Source organism: Hyla sarda, chromosome 3 (genome assembly GCF_029499605.1).
Source record: "Hyla sarda isolate aHylSar1 chromosome 3, aHylSar1.hap1, whole genome shotgun sequence".
NCBI lineage: Eukaryota > Metazoa > Chordata > Amphibia > Anura > Hylidae > Hyla > Hyla sarda.
In genome coordinates, this window is record NC_079191.1 from 26062980 (window position 1) to 26078835 (window position 15856).

General features: G+C 43.4%; 1 protein-coding gene across 13 annotated transcripts in view; it reads left to right on the top strand.

Moving 5' to 3' along the window:
• Window positions 1–15856, top strand: part of SUPT3H (SPT3 homolog, SAGA and STAGA complex component) — a 565704-nt gene that overhangs the window by 353835 nt on the left and 196013 nt on the right. The window contains exon 1 of one of the 13 annotated variants that reach the window (XM_056563940.1): window positions 13087–13105. The exons of 11 other annotated variants lie outside the window; for them this stretch is intronic. The gene's annotated coding sequence lies outside the window, so the exon portion shown is untranslated. Of the gene's footprint in view, window positions 1–13086; window positions 13106–13753; window positions 13868–15856 lie in introns of those variants that run through there. One more of the 13 variants, XM_056563937.1, reaches the window with a different exon arrangement.

Sequence of the window (15856 nt, forward strand, 5' to 3'; positions counted from 1 at the left end):
AGGGGTTAAAATGTTTTTGCCCGGAATACCCCTTTAAAGTTTGTGTAATTATCCTGGGATGGAGTAAAAACCTCCCTTTTTCATTTTGAGCTTTCCACATAGCAAGTTGAAGGGGTTATCCAGGAAAAAACATATATATATATATATATATATATATATATATATATATATATATATATATATAATGTCAACTGGTTCCAGAAAGTTAAACAGATTTGTAAATTCCTTCTATTAAAAAGAAAAACATCTTAATCCTTTCAGTACTTATAAGCTTCTGAAGTTGAGTTGTTCTTTTCTAAGTGCTCTCCGATGACACCTGTCTCGGGAACCGCCCAGTTTAGAAGCAAATCCCCATAGCAAACCTCTTCTACTCTGTGCAGTTCCCGAGACAAGCAGAGATGTCAGCAGAGAGCGCTGTTGCCAGACAGAAAAGAACAACTCAACTTCAGCAGCTGATAATTATTGAAAGGATTAAGATTTTTTTTTAATAGAAGTAATTTACAAATCTGTTTAACTTTCTGGAGCCAGTTGATATATATATATATAAAAAAAAAAAAGTAATTTTTTTCCTGGAATACCCCTTTAATGCAATGTATCCTGAAGTTGCACCTAAGTCTCCGCATTAAATCCATCCATTGGTTTGGCGCGCTGCCAGCGTCAGTCCATAGTGCTACTGTTTTACTCAAATTAGTCTATCGGGTTATTAGTCATGATATAACGCGGCCATTCTTCATTGTAACCCGAGACCCTGGAGCTTAATAAACGTCATCGTTTCCCCCTTCGCCGAACATAACGGAATTGATATAATCTGACTTTCTGTGACCCAGGTAGCGGCTGAATGATGTTTTCTCTGTGTTAATAAATCCCTTCGATTCCTCACCACAAAGTTTACCATGGCATGCGGATTGGCAGGTGATGTTTACCCTGGACCGCAGCTTCCTCTGCTTTGGTTTCAGGCCCATTTGAAAACCTAAACCAAGTATCAATGGACGTTCAGGCAGAGAACTGACCAGTTGCCCCCACCCCAGTGCAGGTCATGTGACCACCTATATTTTAGTCTTTGTATTGGAGGATATAATGCCGGAAATAAAAAAATAAAAAAGTTGTACAATCCCCTTCCAGTCCAGACTAGTCTGACATATCCAGCTCTTAGCAGAGGAAAAACGAAGCAGAAATACGGGCGCAATCATGTGCCGTTACCCTTGGCAACAAAAGAATAGGCAGCAGCGTTTGCACAATTTGTGCTCGCCTTTTAGTGTTGTACTTGGGGTACAACACTAGGAAGCGCTTAGCGTCGGAGCAGTAGGGGGATGGCCTTAGGTTGGGACCCGGTGAGTGCTGCCGGCACCACTCCGTCCTGGATACCTCCGGGACGGTCAGGAACATGGAAGGAAGGTGGCTGCGGATTGCGGGCCAAAACAGGTGCAATCGGCGCTCTTCTCCGGTGGGATGGATTGCAAAAATGATGCGTTTCGAGGGGCGTGACCCCCTCTTCGTCAGGTCTGACCTGACGAAGAGGGGGTCACGCCCCTCGAAACGCGTCATTGTTTTTGCAATCCACCCCACCGGAGAAGAGCGCCAATTGCACCTGTTTTAGCCCACAATCCGCAGCCACCTTCCTTCCATATCCAGCCCTTAGGGAGATTTAGCAGATTTTCCTTTCCTCTTAGCAGATTATCCGCGGCAGAATTTACGCTGCGGAAAATCCGCCGCAAGCCCCATTGAAGTCAGTAGGGACTGCGGCGGATTTCCTGCAGCGGAAAATCTGCTGCAGACAGCCGAGAAGAGCCCGCCCACTTTCAAATACGCAGCGGAAAACCCGCAAAACAATCCGCCCGTGTTAACGTACCCTTATTGCGGGTGCGTTGCAAAAGAAGTGAATTTGCTGCAAACCGTAATTTAGGATTTTTTCGAGACCAGAGCTTCCACAAAGCTGCATATTCATAATTTACTCTGTGATCATACTCAGTAGCTGTGCTGGACAGAGTTTGGGGTCTTGCTGTGAGGTGGGAGCAACCAATGAAAATAAAAATATAAAGGTCTTATGTGCAAGCAGTGACTATTATAGGAACTAGTGTTCAGGATCTGCCATAAAACGTAACCTTCAATATATCGCAATAAAAGATTAAAGAAAAAGGGATGTATTAAGGTGAATTGTATAAATTAATACAATACATCAAATTCACCTTAAAGGGGTACTCCGGTGGAAAACTTTTAAAAAAAATTTTTAATCAACTGGTGCCAGAAAGTTAAACAGATTTGTAAATTACTTCTAATTACTTCTAAAAAAATCTTAATCCTTCCAGTACTTATTAGCTGCTGAATACTACAGCGGAAATTCTTTTCTTTTTGGAACACAGAGCTCTCTGCTGACATCACGAGCACAGTGCTCTCTGCTGACATCTCTGTCCATTTTAAGAACTGTCCAGAGTAGGAGAAAATCTCCATAGCAAACATATGCTGCTCTGGACAGTTCCTAAAATGGACAGAGATGTCAGCAGAGAGCACTGTGCTCGTGATGTCAGCAGAGAGCTCTGTGTTCCAAAAAGAAAAGAATTTCCGCTGTAGTATTCAGCAGCTAATGCTGCTCTGGACAGTTCCTAAATTGGACAGAGATGTCAGCAGAGAGCACTGTGCTCATGATGTTAGCAGAGAGCACTGTGGTCATGATGTCAGCAGAGAGCACTGTGGTTGTGATGTCAGCAGAGAGCACTGTGGTCGTGATGTCAGCAGAGAGCACTGCGCTCATGATGTCTCAGAGAGCTCTGTGTTCCAAAAAGAAAAGAATTTCCTCTGTAGTATTCAGCAGCTAATAAGTACTGGAAGGATTAAGATTTTTTAATAGAAGTAATTTACAAATCTATTTAACTTTCTGGCGCCAGTTGATAAAAAAAAAAAAATAAATAAAGTTTTCCACCAGAATACCCCTTTAATACTTCACTTTTTCTTTAATCTTTTATTGTGATATATTAAAGGTTACATTTCATGTCACATCCTGAACACTAGTTCCTATAGTCATAATTTTGGATGCTGGATAGTCCTTTTCGTCTATCATGCGTGTACGTGGGACCTGATACATAACACCACGCTTACGGTTTTTCGTGCGAGTAGTGACAAAATCTATTTTCAGCGTTAGTTGGGTGTTCCAGAGATGCCGCCTGTGTGTAATTCATTTCAATGAGCCAACCGGAGTGAAACGCTGACGCCGGTCGGCTCATTTTTGCCCCGTATGCGGTTTTCCACCGAACCTCAAACCGTGGTCGACTACGGTTTTAGCGGTGCGGTGGGAAAACTGCATACAGGGCAAAAATTAGCCGACCGGCGTCAGCGTTTCACTCCGGTTGGCTCATTGAAATGAATTACATACGGGACCGTATACGGCAGGGATACGGGAGCGCAAGGTTTTAGCTCCCCCCAGACGTATGCGGTCCTGTATTGGTAAAAGCGTGACGTGAACCCAGCCTAATACTGTAGTGATGGTTGTTAATCCTACTGCTTTGTGCTAATACAACATTGTTTCCCAACCTGGGTGCCTCTAGCAGTTGAAAAACTACAACTCCCAGTAGGCCCGGACAGCCAAAGGCTGTCCGGGCCTACTGGGAGTTGTAGTTTTGCAACAGCTAGAAGAACCCAGGTTGAGGAACATTGCAGGTGTCATCCGTTATGTGGCACAGGAAGTTCTGTTGTTTCTTCTGGGGCGGAGTTGCCCATAGCAACCAATCAGATTGCTTCTTTCATTTTTAGAGGCCCATTCAAAAATAAAAAACGCTATCTGATTGGTTGCTATGGGCAACTCAGCAACTTTAGGCCTGTGTAAAATGAAAGAAACGATCTGATTGGTTGCTATGGGCAACTCAGCAACTTTAGGCCTGTGAAAAATGAAAGAAGCGATCTGATTGGTTGCTATGGGCAACTCAGCAACTTTAGGCCTGTGAAAAATGAAAGAAGCGATCTGATTGGTTGCTATGGGCAACTCAGCAACTTCAGCAACTTTAGGCCTGTGAAAAATGAAAGAAACGATCTGATTGGTTGCTATGGGCAACTCAGCAACTTTAGGCCTGTGAAAAATGAAAGAAGCCATCTGATTGGTTGCTATGGGCAACTCAGCAACTTTAGGCCTGTGAAAAATGAAAGAAGCGATCTGATTGGTTGCTATGGGCAACTCAGCAACTTTAGGCCTGTGAAAAATGAAAGAAGCGATCTGATTGGTTGCTATGGGCAACTCAGCAACTTTAGGCCTGTGAAAAATGAAAGAAACAATCTGATTGGTTGCTATGGGCAACTCAGCAACTTTTCCTCTGGACAGGTTTTGATAAAGCTCCCCCCCCCCCCATGTGAATTAGGGCTCCCCCTCCTATTTGTGTCAGGTTTTTTGTTGTTCATGTGACCACAAGGTGCTGAAGAGAATAAACTGACCAGGCCCTTGCAACCATGAGAGCGTGCGGAGCGGAGGGTGAAGCCCTAGCAGAGTAGCGGCTTGACGGGGGTTTTATTGGGACCTAAGGGGTTAAATGAGTTAAGGGGTTACTGGCTTTAAGGGGGGAGTTTCCTGAAGAGAGTTCGCTATTGGGGAGTTTTAAGGTGTTGTTGATGGAGTCCCAGGGGTATTTAAGGGCTGGTTAGGGAGGAGCTAGCCAGCGGCGGGAAAGCCAGGAGAAGAAGTCCCACACACCCACCCTCCCTTCTTTTGTGGTGAGGTTAGGCTGGGTTCACACTACGATTTGAACTACGGTTCCCGTATATGGCTGGGAGGAGGGGTGGGTGGGGCTTAATTGCGGCGCCCGCACTCAGCCGTATTCGGGAACCGTAGTTAATGTATGTCTACGAGCCGACCGGAGTGAACTGCAGCCTCCGGTCGGCTGCTTTTTCGGCCGTATGCGGTTTCCCGACCGCAGGCAAAAACGTGGTCGACCACGTTTTTTGCCTGCGGTCGGAATACTGCTGAGTGCAGGCGCCGCGATTAAGCCCCGCCCACACCTCCTCCCAGCCGTATACGGGAACCGTAGTTCAAATCGTAGTGTGAACCCAGCCTAAGTTGGTATTGGGCAGGTTTAAGGGTCCTTGGAGGTGTTCATGGTAAAACAATTATTGAGAGTATGGTAATGGAAAGGAGTTGGCCAGTTGTTATGGTACAGCTGGAATGGGCCTCCTGGTGGTGGTTACGAGACCCAGGAGTTTTGATGGTAACAGGCACTAAGCGAAGTGGGTGCCCTTGGGTCGGGGAGTTGGGGCAAGGGTAAGAGAACGTTTAGTGCCTCCGGTTTTGGTGATGTTCTGGATACAGTTGAGACCTCCATGGACCCTTATTGTCATTTCTGACAGGTTATGTATATTTTGTTTGATAATGTTTATAATGTTATTTATAATATTTATACTGTTATATAATGGTGTTAATAAAAGGGCTAAGAAGCCCATTTCTCCAACCCTAGTGTTCAAGTTTTTTATGGTGGTTGGAGGGTTAACAGGGATGTGGGGGAAAATTAGTCAAGGAGGCTGTATATATTCTCCCAAGGTACATATATAAAAAAATCCCGCCAGTCATGTGAGAAGATGGCCTGGATCTTTAGATAGTATCTTCATATATTAATGTTCTATATTGATCTTCATTTTTTTAACAATTCAGAAAAAACGCATTTTGAACTTGGATAGGTTTCTTCATCAGATGTGAACTCGATCTTGAAACGTGTTACTTGGCTTGTGACCATCTTCTCTGTGATTAGCGTTTCCGACAAAGCTCCATATTTCTTAGGCTGCTCTTGTGTAACAATATAGTTTTATACTCCTTCAACTGGTGACAGATCCAGCCAGTTGGGACCAGAAAGAAAAGGTAAGTTAAAGGGGTACTCCGTTCCTAGATATCTTATCCCCTATCCAAAGGATAAGGGATAAGATGTCTGATTGCGGCGGTCTGGCTGCTGGGACCCCCCGTGATGTTTATGCTGTTATCCCCGCATTCTGAACATTATGTTCAGAATGCTGGGTTTGGCATGCCATGGTCGGGATGCCACGCACCCTGGTGACATCACACCCCCCCCCCCCTCCATTCATGTCTGTGGCAGGGGGCCTGACGGCCGTTACGCCCCTTCCCATAGAAATTAATGGAGGGGCGTGGCATGGTTTTAAGGACCACGGCCACCCTAACCCAGCGTTCCGAACATAATGATCAGGAGGCCGGGTGCCTGCACAGAGAACGCGGGGGTCCCAGCAGCCGGATCCCCTCGATAAGACCTGACCTTTGGATAGGGAATAAGATGTCTAGAGGAGGAGTACCTCTTTAATATCAGCAAAAGGAAACAGACACTGGTATTGCTATCCCAATAGTGGGTGCGTAGGGAACCATTCAATGGCTCGTGTATAAGACCACAGGGGTGCTCACATTCACAAGATATAGTTCAAATCCAATATTCCAAGAAGCTCCCAGGTACAAAAGGTAAATTATTAGGACCTGATGCACATAGACTCATAGGGGAGATTTATCAAAACCTGTCCAGAGGAAAAGTTGCTGAGTTGCCCATAGCAACCAATCAGATCGCTGCTTTCATTTTTTTTAGACCTTTTCCAAATTGAAAGAAGTGATCTGATTGGTTGCTATGAGCAGCTTTTCCTCTGGACAGGTTTTTAAACTCCCCCATATTAACTGGCTGGAAGGCTCCTTAAAGGAGAACTCCAGAATACAAAGATTGTCCTCTATACTGCCGGCAGGAAAAAAAAAAAACAGGTACATACCTTCCTTCGCTCTCTCCCGGTGCCTCGGGTAACCGGCTCCGGCCTCCGGCACGATCCTCTTCCTGGTTGCCGGTGGTCGGTGAGTCATACTGCACTCAGCCAGTCACCGGCCGCAGTGAAGTCCCGACTCGGCCGGCGATAGGCTGAGTGGCAGTGTGACGTTTTCGGCCCCGGCAGCAGGTGCCGGTGTAGTGAAGAATTGTGTGTCCTGAAGCGTTTTCACACTGCCGCTCAGCCTATCGCCGGCAGAGTCGGGACTTCGCTGCGGCCGGTGATTGGCTGAGTGTAGTACGGCTCACCGACCACCGGCAACCAGGAAGAGGATCACGGCGGAGGCCGGAGCCGGGTTACCGGAGGCCCCGGGGGAGCGAATTCTGAAGTTTACCTTTAAATGGGTACTCCACTGCTCAGTGTTTGGAACAAACTGTTCTGAACGCTGGAGCCGTCGCTGGTAGCTTGTGACGTCATAGCTCCGCCCGCTCATGATGTCACGTCCCGCCCCCTCAATGCAAGTCTATGGGAGGGGGCGTCACGCCCCCTCCCATAGACTTGCATTGAGGTGGCGGGGCGTGACATCATGAGGGGCGGGGTTATGATGTCACGAGCTGCTGGGTCCAGCGTTTGGAACAGTTTGTTCCAAATGCTGAACAGCGGAGTACCTCTTTAAAACTATACCATATTGTTAGATAATGGTAAGAATATGGTGATATGTTTTTTTTATTTATTTTTTATTTTATTTATATATATATATATATATATATATTATTTTTTTTATTTTTTTATTTATCATTTTTATATATTTATATATATATATATATATATATATATATTTTTTTTTTTTTATTACTTCTGGTATAGATATATATATATATATATATATATATATATATATATATATTAAATTTTTATTTCTTTTTTGCATTCTTATTACTTCTGAAGTATAGTTTATACTAAGCAAAACCAACAGCATTCTAGTTTTCTTACACAACGTAACAACATAAGTCTTTCTTCTATCCAGTGGGTTCAGGACATTGTCTTCTTAGAATCGCCCCTTTGCCATTTATTTGTCTTTTTGAAGACCTTTCCTAACACACTGCTCTTATACACGAAGCCCCCAAAGCATTGACGATTTTGTCGTATTTATGACGTGCGGCAATTTATGCGATGCACACATTTCTAAAGACACATTTACAACAACAGGTAACTTATAAACCTTCCAGGTCTCGCTCATAATAATTAATTCTTTCATTGCCAGACCTGGTGGGGGTGGCGCGGTCTTGCACCGTTTTGCCGACTAGACGAAAATGTCTCGAACAATCTGGGTTTCGAGACTTTCTCTTTTTTTTTTTTTTTTTTCTTTCTTTAAATATGTGAACTTTTGAAAGTGTGCCCAGCGCGTTTTGACTGGCGTCTTAAAGTAATGGCCTTAGTGTTTTCTGCACATGAAAGCTTTTTGGATAATGTAAAAAATATACGGGCAGGGGTTGTATTTTTCATCTTTGACACAAATGTTTATTTTTTAAGAATTTACTCAAGTCTACTGAACCTCGGCATACATGTTATTGATTTAAAAGTTCATTTGGTCTAAGTGATGTGCTGTGTGTATACCAGAAGCCCAGAAATGAAATCCATGTGTACCGGCCGGTGCTCCTCCATAGAGTAGACTGCTGCTTGTTACATACATTACAGCAGGAGATTACGGCCTTCTTTACACGTAGGTTGTGTAGACTAGAAAATAAATTGTGTATGTTGTAGAACACGGACACTCTGCCAGATCTTATGGTGCTGAAGCTGTAAACAAACTCAATTCTTTTCGGATTACTTTGATTTATAAGGAGCTAAAAGTTCCTTTGCGTGTTTTTTTTTTAAATTAATAGGATTTTCTTTTTTCTTTTTTTTTTTTCAATTTGGTATTTATATAAAAGGGACTGTGTCATTGTTTTTGACATTAAAGGGGTACTCCCGTAGAAAACTTTTATTTAATTTTTTTTTTTTTTTTGGCGCCAGAAAGTTAAACAGATTTGTAAATGACTTCTATTAAAAAAAATCTTAATCCTTCCAGTACTTTTTAGGAGCTATATATACTACGGAGGAAATGCTTTTTTCTTTTTTGGATTTCTCAGATGTCACGACTAGAGATGAGCGAACTTACAGGAAATTCGATTCGTCACGAACTTCTCGGCTCGGCAGTTGATGAATTATCCTGCATAGATTAGTTCAGCTTTCAGGTGCTTCCGTGGGCTGGAAAAGGTGGATACAGTCCTAGGAAAGAGTCTCCTAGGACTGTATCCACCTTTTCCAGCCCCACGGGAGCACCTGAAAGCTGAACTAATTTATGCAGGATAAGGCATCGACTGCCGAGCCGAGAAGTTCGTGACGAATCGAATTTACTGTAAGTACGCTTATCTCTAGTCACGACCGCAGTGCTCTCTGCTGACCATTTTTGGAACTGTCCAGAGCAGGAGAAAAATCCCCCATAGCAGACATATGCTGCTCTGGACAGTTCCTAAAATGGACAGCAGAGGTCAGCAGAGAGCACTGTGGTCGGGACATCAAAGGAAATCCAAAATGAAAAGCATTTCCTCTGTAGTATACAGCCCATAAAATGTAATGGAAGGATTAGGATTTTGTTTTTAATAGAAGTAATTTACAAATCTGTTTAACTTTTTGGCACCAGTTGATTTGAAAAAAAAAAAGTTTTCCACTGGAGTACCCCTTTAAAGGGATTCTCCGCTGCTCGGCATTTGGAACAAACTGTTCCGAACGCTGGAGCTAGCATCGGGAGCTCGTGACATCATAGCCCAGCCACCTCATGATGTCACCCTCCCCCCCTTCAATGCAAGTCTATGGGAGGGGGCGTGACAGCCGTCACGCCCCCTCCCATAGACTTGCATTGAGGGGGCGGGGTGTGACAATGTGAAGGGGCGGGGCTATGATGTCACGAGCTCCCGGCGCCGTCTCCAGTGTTCGGAACAGTTTGTTCCAAACGCTGAGCAGCGGAGTACCCATTTAAATGCAAACCAAAGCGATAACCAATTTGAAATAGGTTGCTGAGACGGAAAATGCTGAACCCCTAAAATTAGAAGGCGCCAACAACAAAATACTAAGTACTCAATCTATATTAGAGAACCATCAGAGAATAAAAGACATGAATAAAATACATGAATAGCACATTATAGCCAAATGATACACTCGTAGTAAAAAATGCAGAAGGGAATTCAAATAGGCATTGGTAAGGGGAGCAAATGTGTCAGTATAACGACGGGGCTGTGAAATCCATGGGGAGCAGACCAGATAAGTACCGCAAGAAAGGTAAAGAGAGTAAAGAGGAATCTAAAGAATTCTAACCAAAGGAACTAGAGCAATAACAAGACAAACAATTATCAGCCATGTATGGTGCCTAAAGGAGCACCACATATGTACCTCAATGTACATCTCGCTTTTCTCATTGCTTCCTCAGGGGGCACGGCTAAACCTTGGTCAGGTCAAGTCTGATAAAGTGAAGGACACAATACAATGATCCCCCGACCTACGATGGCCCCAACATATGGTAATTTCAACATACGATGGCCTCTCAGAGGCCATCGCATGTTGAAGGCAGCATCAACATAGGATGCTTTTGTATGTCGGGGCCATCACATAAACGGCTATCCGGCAGCGCAGACTGCTTCAGCTGCCACCGGATAGCCGCTTAATGTGCCCTGTGTGGTTCGGTGAGTGTCACTCACCTGTCCCCGACATTCCGGACTGTCCTCTTCATGCTCCACTGCATGGTTGTCGCTCTCCTTCGTCGTCATCATGTCGCTGTGCACGCCATCCCGTCATCCAATAGAAGCGGAGTGTGTAGCGACGTGCTGACGGTGATGGAGAGCGACGGTCCAGGGCAGCGGTGATGGTCCGGAGTGGCGGGGACACCCCGGGAACGTGATGGCGGCGATAGAGAGTGACGATCCAGGGCAGCGATGACGGTCCGGAGTGGCGGGAACACATGAGTATAACTTTCTATATTATTATTGCATGGATCCCTCAATATACGATGGATTCAAGTAACGATGGTTCGTTTGGAACAAATTACCACCGTATGTTGAGGGATCACTGTAGTGGATGAACCGAAAAAGAGTCAAAGCAATAATACATGAATAACTGCATGTGTTTAGAAGATGGAAGTGAGTCCTGCAGTCAGAGTGTCATGCGCAGCAGCGAGTGACGTCACAAGACACATATAATGTTTTTATCCACAGTATATAAAAAGTTTTTGCAAATGTCAGTGCCCATTTAGAAAAAAAGTGCATGTTTAACTAAGCATGCATGTTAAAGGGGTTATCCACCATAAGGTGATTTTGGTCTGTACCTGGCAGACAGTAATGGACATGCTTAGGAAGGATCTGCACTTGTCTTGGGGCTAAATGGCTATGTTGTGAGATTACCATAACACTGTGGCTAGCTTTTTATGAATTGGTATTTCCTGTTTGACTTTTTCTTATTTTGCCTACAAATCCCACAATTCCATTTTCCTCCCTCCCACACATCAGCCACCCCACCCATTGAAACATAAATGAGCTACATCCATTCAAAAGACCTGTGGTTTTCAATCAGGGTGCCTACAGCTGTTTCATTAGTTGCAGATTGATCTCTCTCCCACCAAGCGATCCCTCCACCCATTTGAAGCAGACAGGCTCCCTGTCATCAGCTGACTAGTGAGTCAGGTCTCGGCCACATTGCAAGCTGGGAAAAATCAGATACAACAGTCATTTTGTATGCTGGTGAAAATAAATACTGGGGTGAAAATAACAGAAGAATTGTGATAAAACCGTCACACACAGGTACAGACACTATATTATTTACTACACTAACTTTACAGCCCCTGTAGCATAGGCAAATAAAAAAAAATCCTGGAATACCCCTTTAATGAGTACACGAGCTATAACTTTCATCCAAAAACTATGTCCTATGTTCTTATGTGTGTCTAAATTTGTGTTAATAACCACAACGCTATGTCAGATGCATCCTGTATTTCAGCTTGTACTATAATTTTGATGCAAAAAGAACCATGACGAAAAACACTAGTCCACCAGGTCAGGGCAATAGAGAAAGCAAGATGGTTACGTCCACCCAATACTAGAACTAGGATATCTCAGTAGAAACATTTCTTATTTGTTTGTGCTCTTCTTCCTCTTCAACAATTTAATACTTTTAAATTTTTTTGTTATTTGTCACAAATTTTATTGGTGTGTTTTTTTTTTTCCGTTTTTTTTGTGGGGGTTTGACACTTTAAAGGGGTACTTTGCTGCTCAGCGTTTGGAACAAACTGGAGCCGGCGCCGGGAGCTTGTGACATCATAGCCCTGCCCCCTCATGAGGTCACGCCACGCCCCCTCAATGCAAGTCTATGGGAGGGGGCGTGCCATCCGTCACACCCCCTCCCATAGACTTGCATTGAGGGGGCGAGACTGTGACGTCACGAGCTCCCGGCGCCGGCTCCAGCGTTCGGAACAGTGCCCCTTAAAGGAGTAGTCCAGTAGTGAACAACTTATCCCCTATCCTAAGGACAGGGGAAAAGTTGCAGATCGCGGGGGGACCGACCGCTGGGGGGGTCCGACCGCTGGGGCCCCCCGTGATCTCCTGTACTGGGCCCTGACAGCCCGCGGGAAGGCCCCGACACGCCCCCTCAATACAACTCTACGGCAGAGCCGGAGCGCTGCCTTCGGCAATCTCTGGCTCTGCTATAGTGATGTATTGAGGGGGCGTGTCGGCTGCCGCTTCGTGCGGTGGTCGACACCCGCTATCTGGCCGGAGAGCCTGGCGGTTGGACCCCCCGCGATCTCAAACTTATCCCCTATCCTTAGGATAGGGGATACGTTTTTCACCGCTGGACTACACCTTTAAAGGGTTTTCCAATTGACCTATTCTACGAAAGACAGAACATGTTATCTTTTCACCTTCTGTGTTTGCTAATGTGGCGTAAACCAATTTTATTTGTAAAATAACAAAAATATCCAAGTCGTAAGCATTTAAAAAGGAATCAGAAAAAGGCATTTTACAAGGAAATATTCCTGATTTTTATAATACACTCATTGTTTGTATAAAACCATAATTGCCTATTTACAGTAACACTGTATCCCTGCAGTAGCCGTGTAGCTTAACGGGATTAGAGAGCATTAGGGGCGATCGCTGCGCCGAGCTAATGAATGTGCTGGCAGCCGTGTGAGCTGTTTATTTTATCCTCGGTGTCGGGGTTTTCTTTCTTTCTGAAGGTCAAAAGTGCATTGTTATACTCCGCACATTGTTCGCTCTTGCAGCCTATCGATTCGTCATCTACGTGTAATTACTACGCTGCGCAGTTATTGGGAGGACGGAGGCGCCAATGTCTAAATCCAAAGGTGTGATCCGGCCAAGAATGTTAATAGCATTAAACATCTGTCAGAGTTTTGATTTCCAAACGAAAGTTTTATTTTTAGTTATTTTTTATATATATATATATATATATATATATATATATATATATATATAACAGAATTTTATTCAAGCCTTTATTCATTCACACCCATCACAAAGTTTCCCTACCTTATTGCCCTCTCTATGATCAACTGCAAAAAAATAAATAATACACGAGAGGAAATCAGAACTAGAGGAAACTCGTGTAAATTTAGGTGACCGGCGAGGTATATAAACCCAATGTAAATGACCAGATGTGCTATCTAATGCCAGATACGTCCCTTTTGAAGGGGCGCAGCACTAGACCTATGGATGGTATAGGTTAGGTACTCTGTCACGATTGTGCCGATCCTGCACAACCACTTGACGACTGCTATGTTGGATAACAAGATATATGGTAATCTGACTTAAATAGACAATAGGGGGAGATTTATCAAAAGGAAAAGCTGCCCAGTTGCCCATAGCAACCGATCAGATCGCTTCTTTCATTTTGCAGAGGCCTTGTCAAAAATGAAAGAAGCAATCTGATTGGTTGCTATGGGCAACTAGGCAACTCTGGTAAAGTGAAAGCTGAGTTGTGATTGGTTGCCATGGGAAAATCACTCCAGTTTTTCTGTCACACAGTTTGATAAATCTGGGCCCATAACTCTATGGAAACCTGGTAATTGGTTCTGAAGCCCCAAAATGTCATCCAAAAATAGGAAAAAGTGAGAATTAAAAAGAAAAATAAGTAGATAACTAATACAGATAAAGCAAATCCTTACATATAAAAGTAATAGAGATTATAGAGTAATAAATCTGCTGGGAGCTGTAAATCACTGTCTATGCAGTTTCCTGACCGGACCTAAAACCATAGTATTCTACGGTTTTAGGTCCGGTCACAAAAAAACGGATACGGGTCAAAAATGAGCCGAGCGGAGTTACCATTTGACTCCGGTCGGCTCATTAAAGTAAATGAAGTTCAGCGCTGGTCAGGCTGGGCTACGGGAGAGCTCGGTTTGCCCCTCCCCCAGCCGGACCCGGCACCCGTAACGTAAAAACGAAGTGTGAATGCACCCTTACATAAGCAAACAGTGGACCAAGGAAATGGGTAAATGCAATAAGATACATGCAATAAGAATATATATATATATTACAATATCAAATAAGAACATCCTGCAATGCACTGACTATACCACATCCAACCCCAACATGCGTTTCGTTTGTGCTTCATCAGGGGGCTTTCAGGTGGTGGGGTTGGAGGTGGTAGGTAGGCAGTGCATGGCAGGATGTTCTTATTTGGTATTGTAATATGTATATGTTCTTATTGTATGTATCTTATTGCATTAACACTGTTTGCTTATGTAAGCCTTGTGGTTCTCCTCAGCTTGTAAATCCTTTTGCATATTGATCCATACCATAGCATTTTGTATATTGTGTTCCCTGTACTTCATGCAGCTGCTTTCACCATACCCCCTCCACTTTTTCTTCAGTTGTTCACTTGGTGCTCTGTTTTTATATATTTTTTTTCCATTCCTAATGTGTATGTCTTTATCTGCATATTTGTTTAATAAAACGATAATTTTTAAATTACTGTTTTTTTTTTTGGTTGGAGTGTATAAAACTACAACTGTCCGGGCATGCTGGGAAATGTAGTTTTGCAACAGCTGGAGGCACACTGGTTGGGAAACACTGACATAGACTTTTCCTATACCTATGTCAATGCCTATTATAGCGGAGATGCAAACAGATATTGGTGATGTTGATAGGCCACAACTGTCAGTAACAGTCAGTAAATAATCTGCAACGAGGAGGGTTTATGAATGCCACAGGCTGAAGAACAGACAGGAAATGAATACAGCTGGTGCTGTAACCTAACTGATTAGCCTCCTCTGAAATAAGATGTTCTGCAGCAGCTCTGAGCAGGGAATTGGCAGAAATGGAGACTGTGACAAAACGCTTATGTAAAACAATGCATTCTGGGAATTGTAGTACAGACTAACTGCTTAAAGGGGTTGTCATGGAAAAAAAACTTTATATATATATATATATATATATATATATATATATATATATATAATCTCAACAGGCTCCAGAAAGTTAAACAGATTTGTAAATTTCTTCTATTAAAAAAATCTTAATCCTTTCAGTACTTATGAGCTGCTGAAGTTGAGTTGTTCTTTTATGTCTAAGTGCTCTCTGATGACACCTGTCTCGGGAACTGTCCAGAGTAGAAGCAAATCCCCAAAGCAAACCTTTTCTACTCTCTGCAGTTCCCAAGACAGACAGACAGCTGTCAGCAGAGAGCACTGTGGCCAGACAGAAAAAAACAACTCAACTTCAGCAGCTGATAATTATTGGAAGGATTAAGATTTTTTTTTTTAAAGAAGTAATTTACAAATCTGTTTAACTTTCTGGAGCCAGTTGAGCCAGTTTTTATACCTGATGTCGGAGTGCCTCTTTAAGTAAAAAAATAAATAAAAAATAAATAAAAAATTGAAATAAAGAAAAAAGGTTAGGAAAAAAAAAAAAAGAACTCTGGTCCATACATCCTATGTGTATTAAAATGTACAAGATACATTTCTGTCTTGTCCTGGACTCCGGACTGATGCAGTGGCTTGTAGCTACACTAACACATCGTAACAAACTGTAGATGTATCCTGTAAGCTGCACTAGTTGGGGACAGAACCTTCTAGGACAGTGCTCTTCAACCTGCG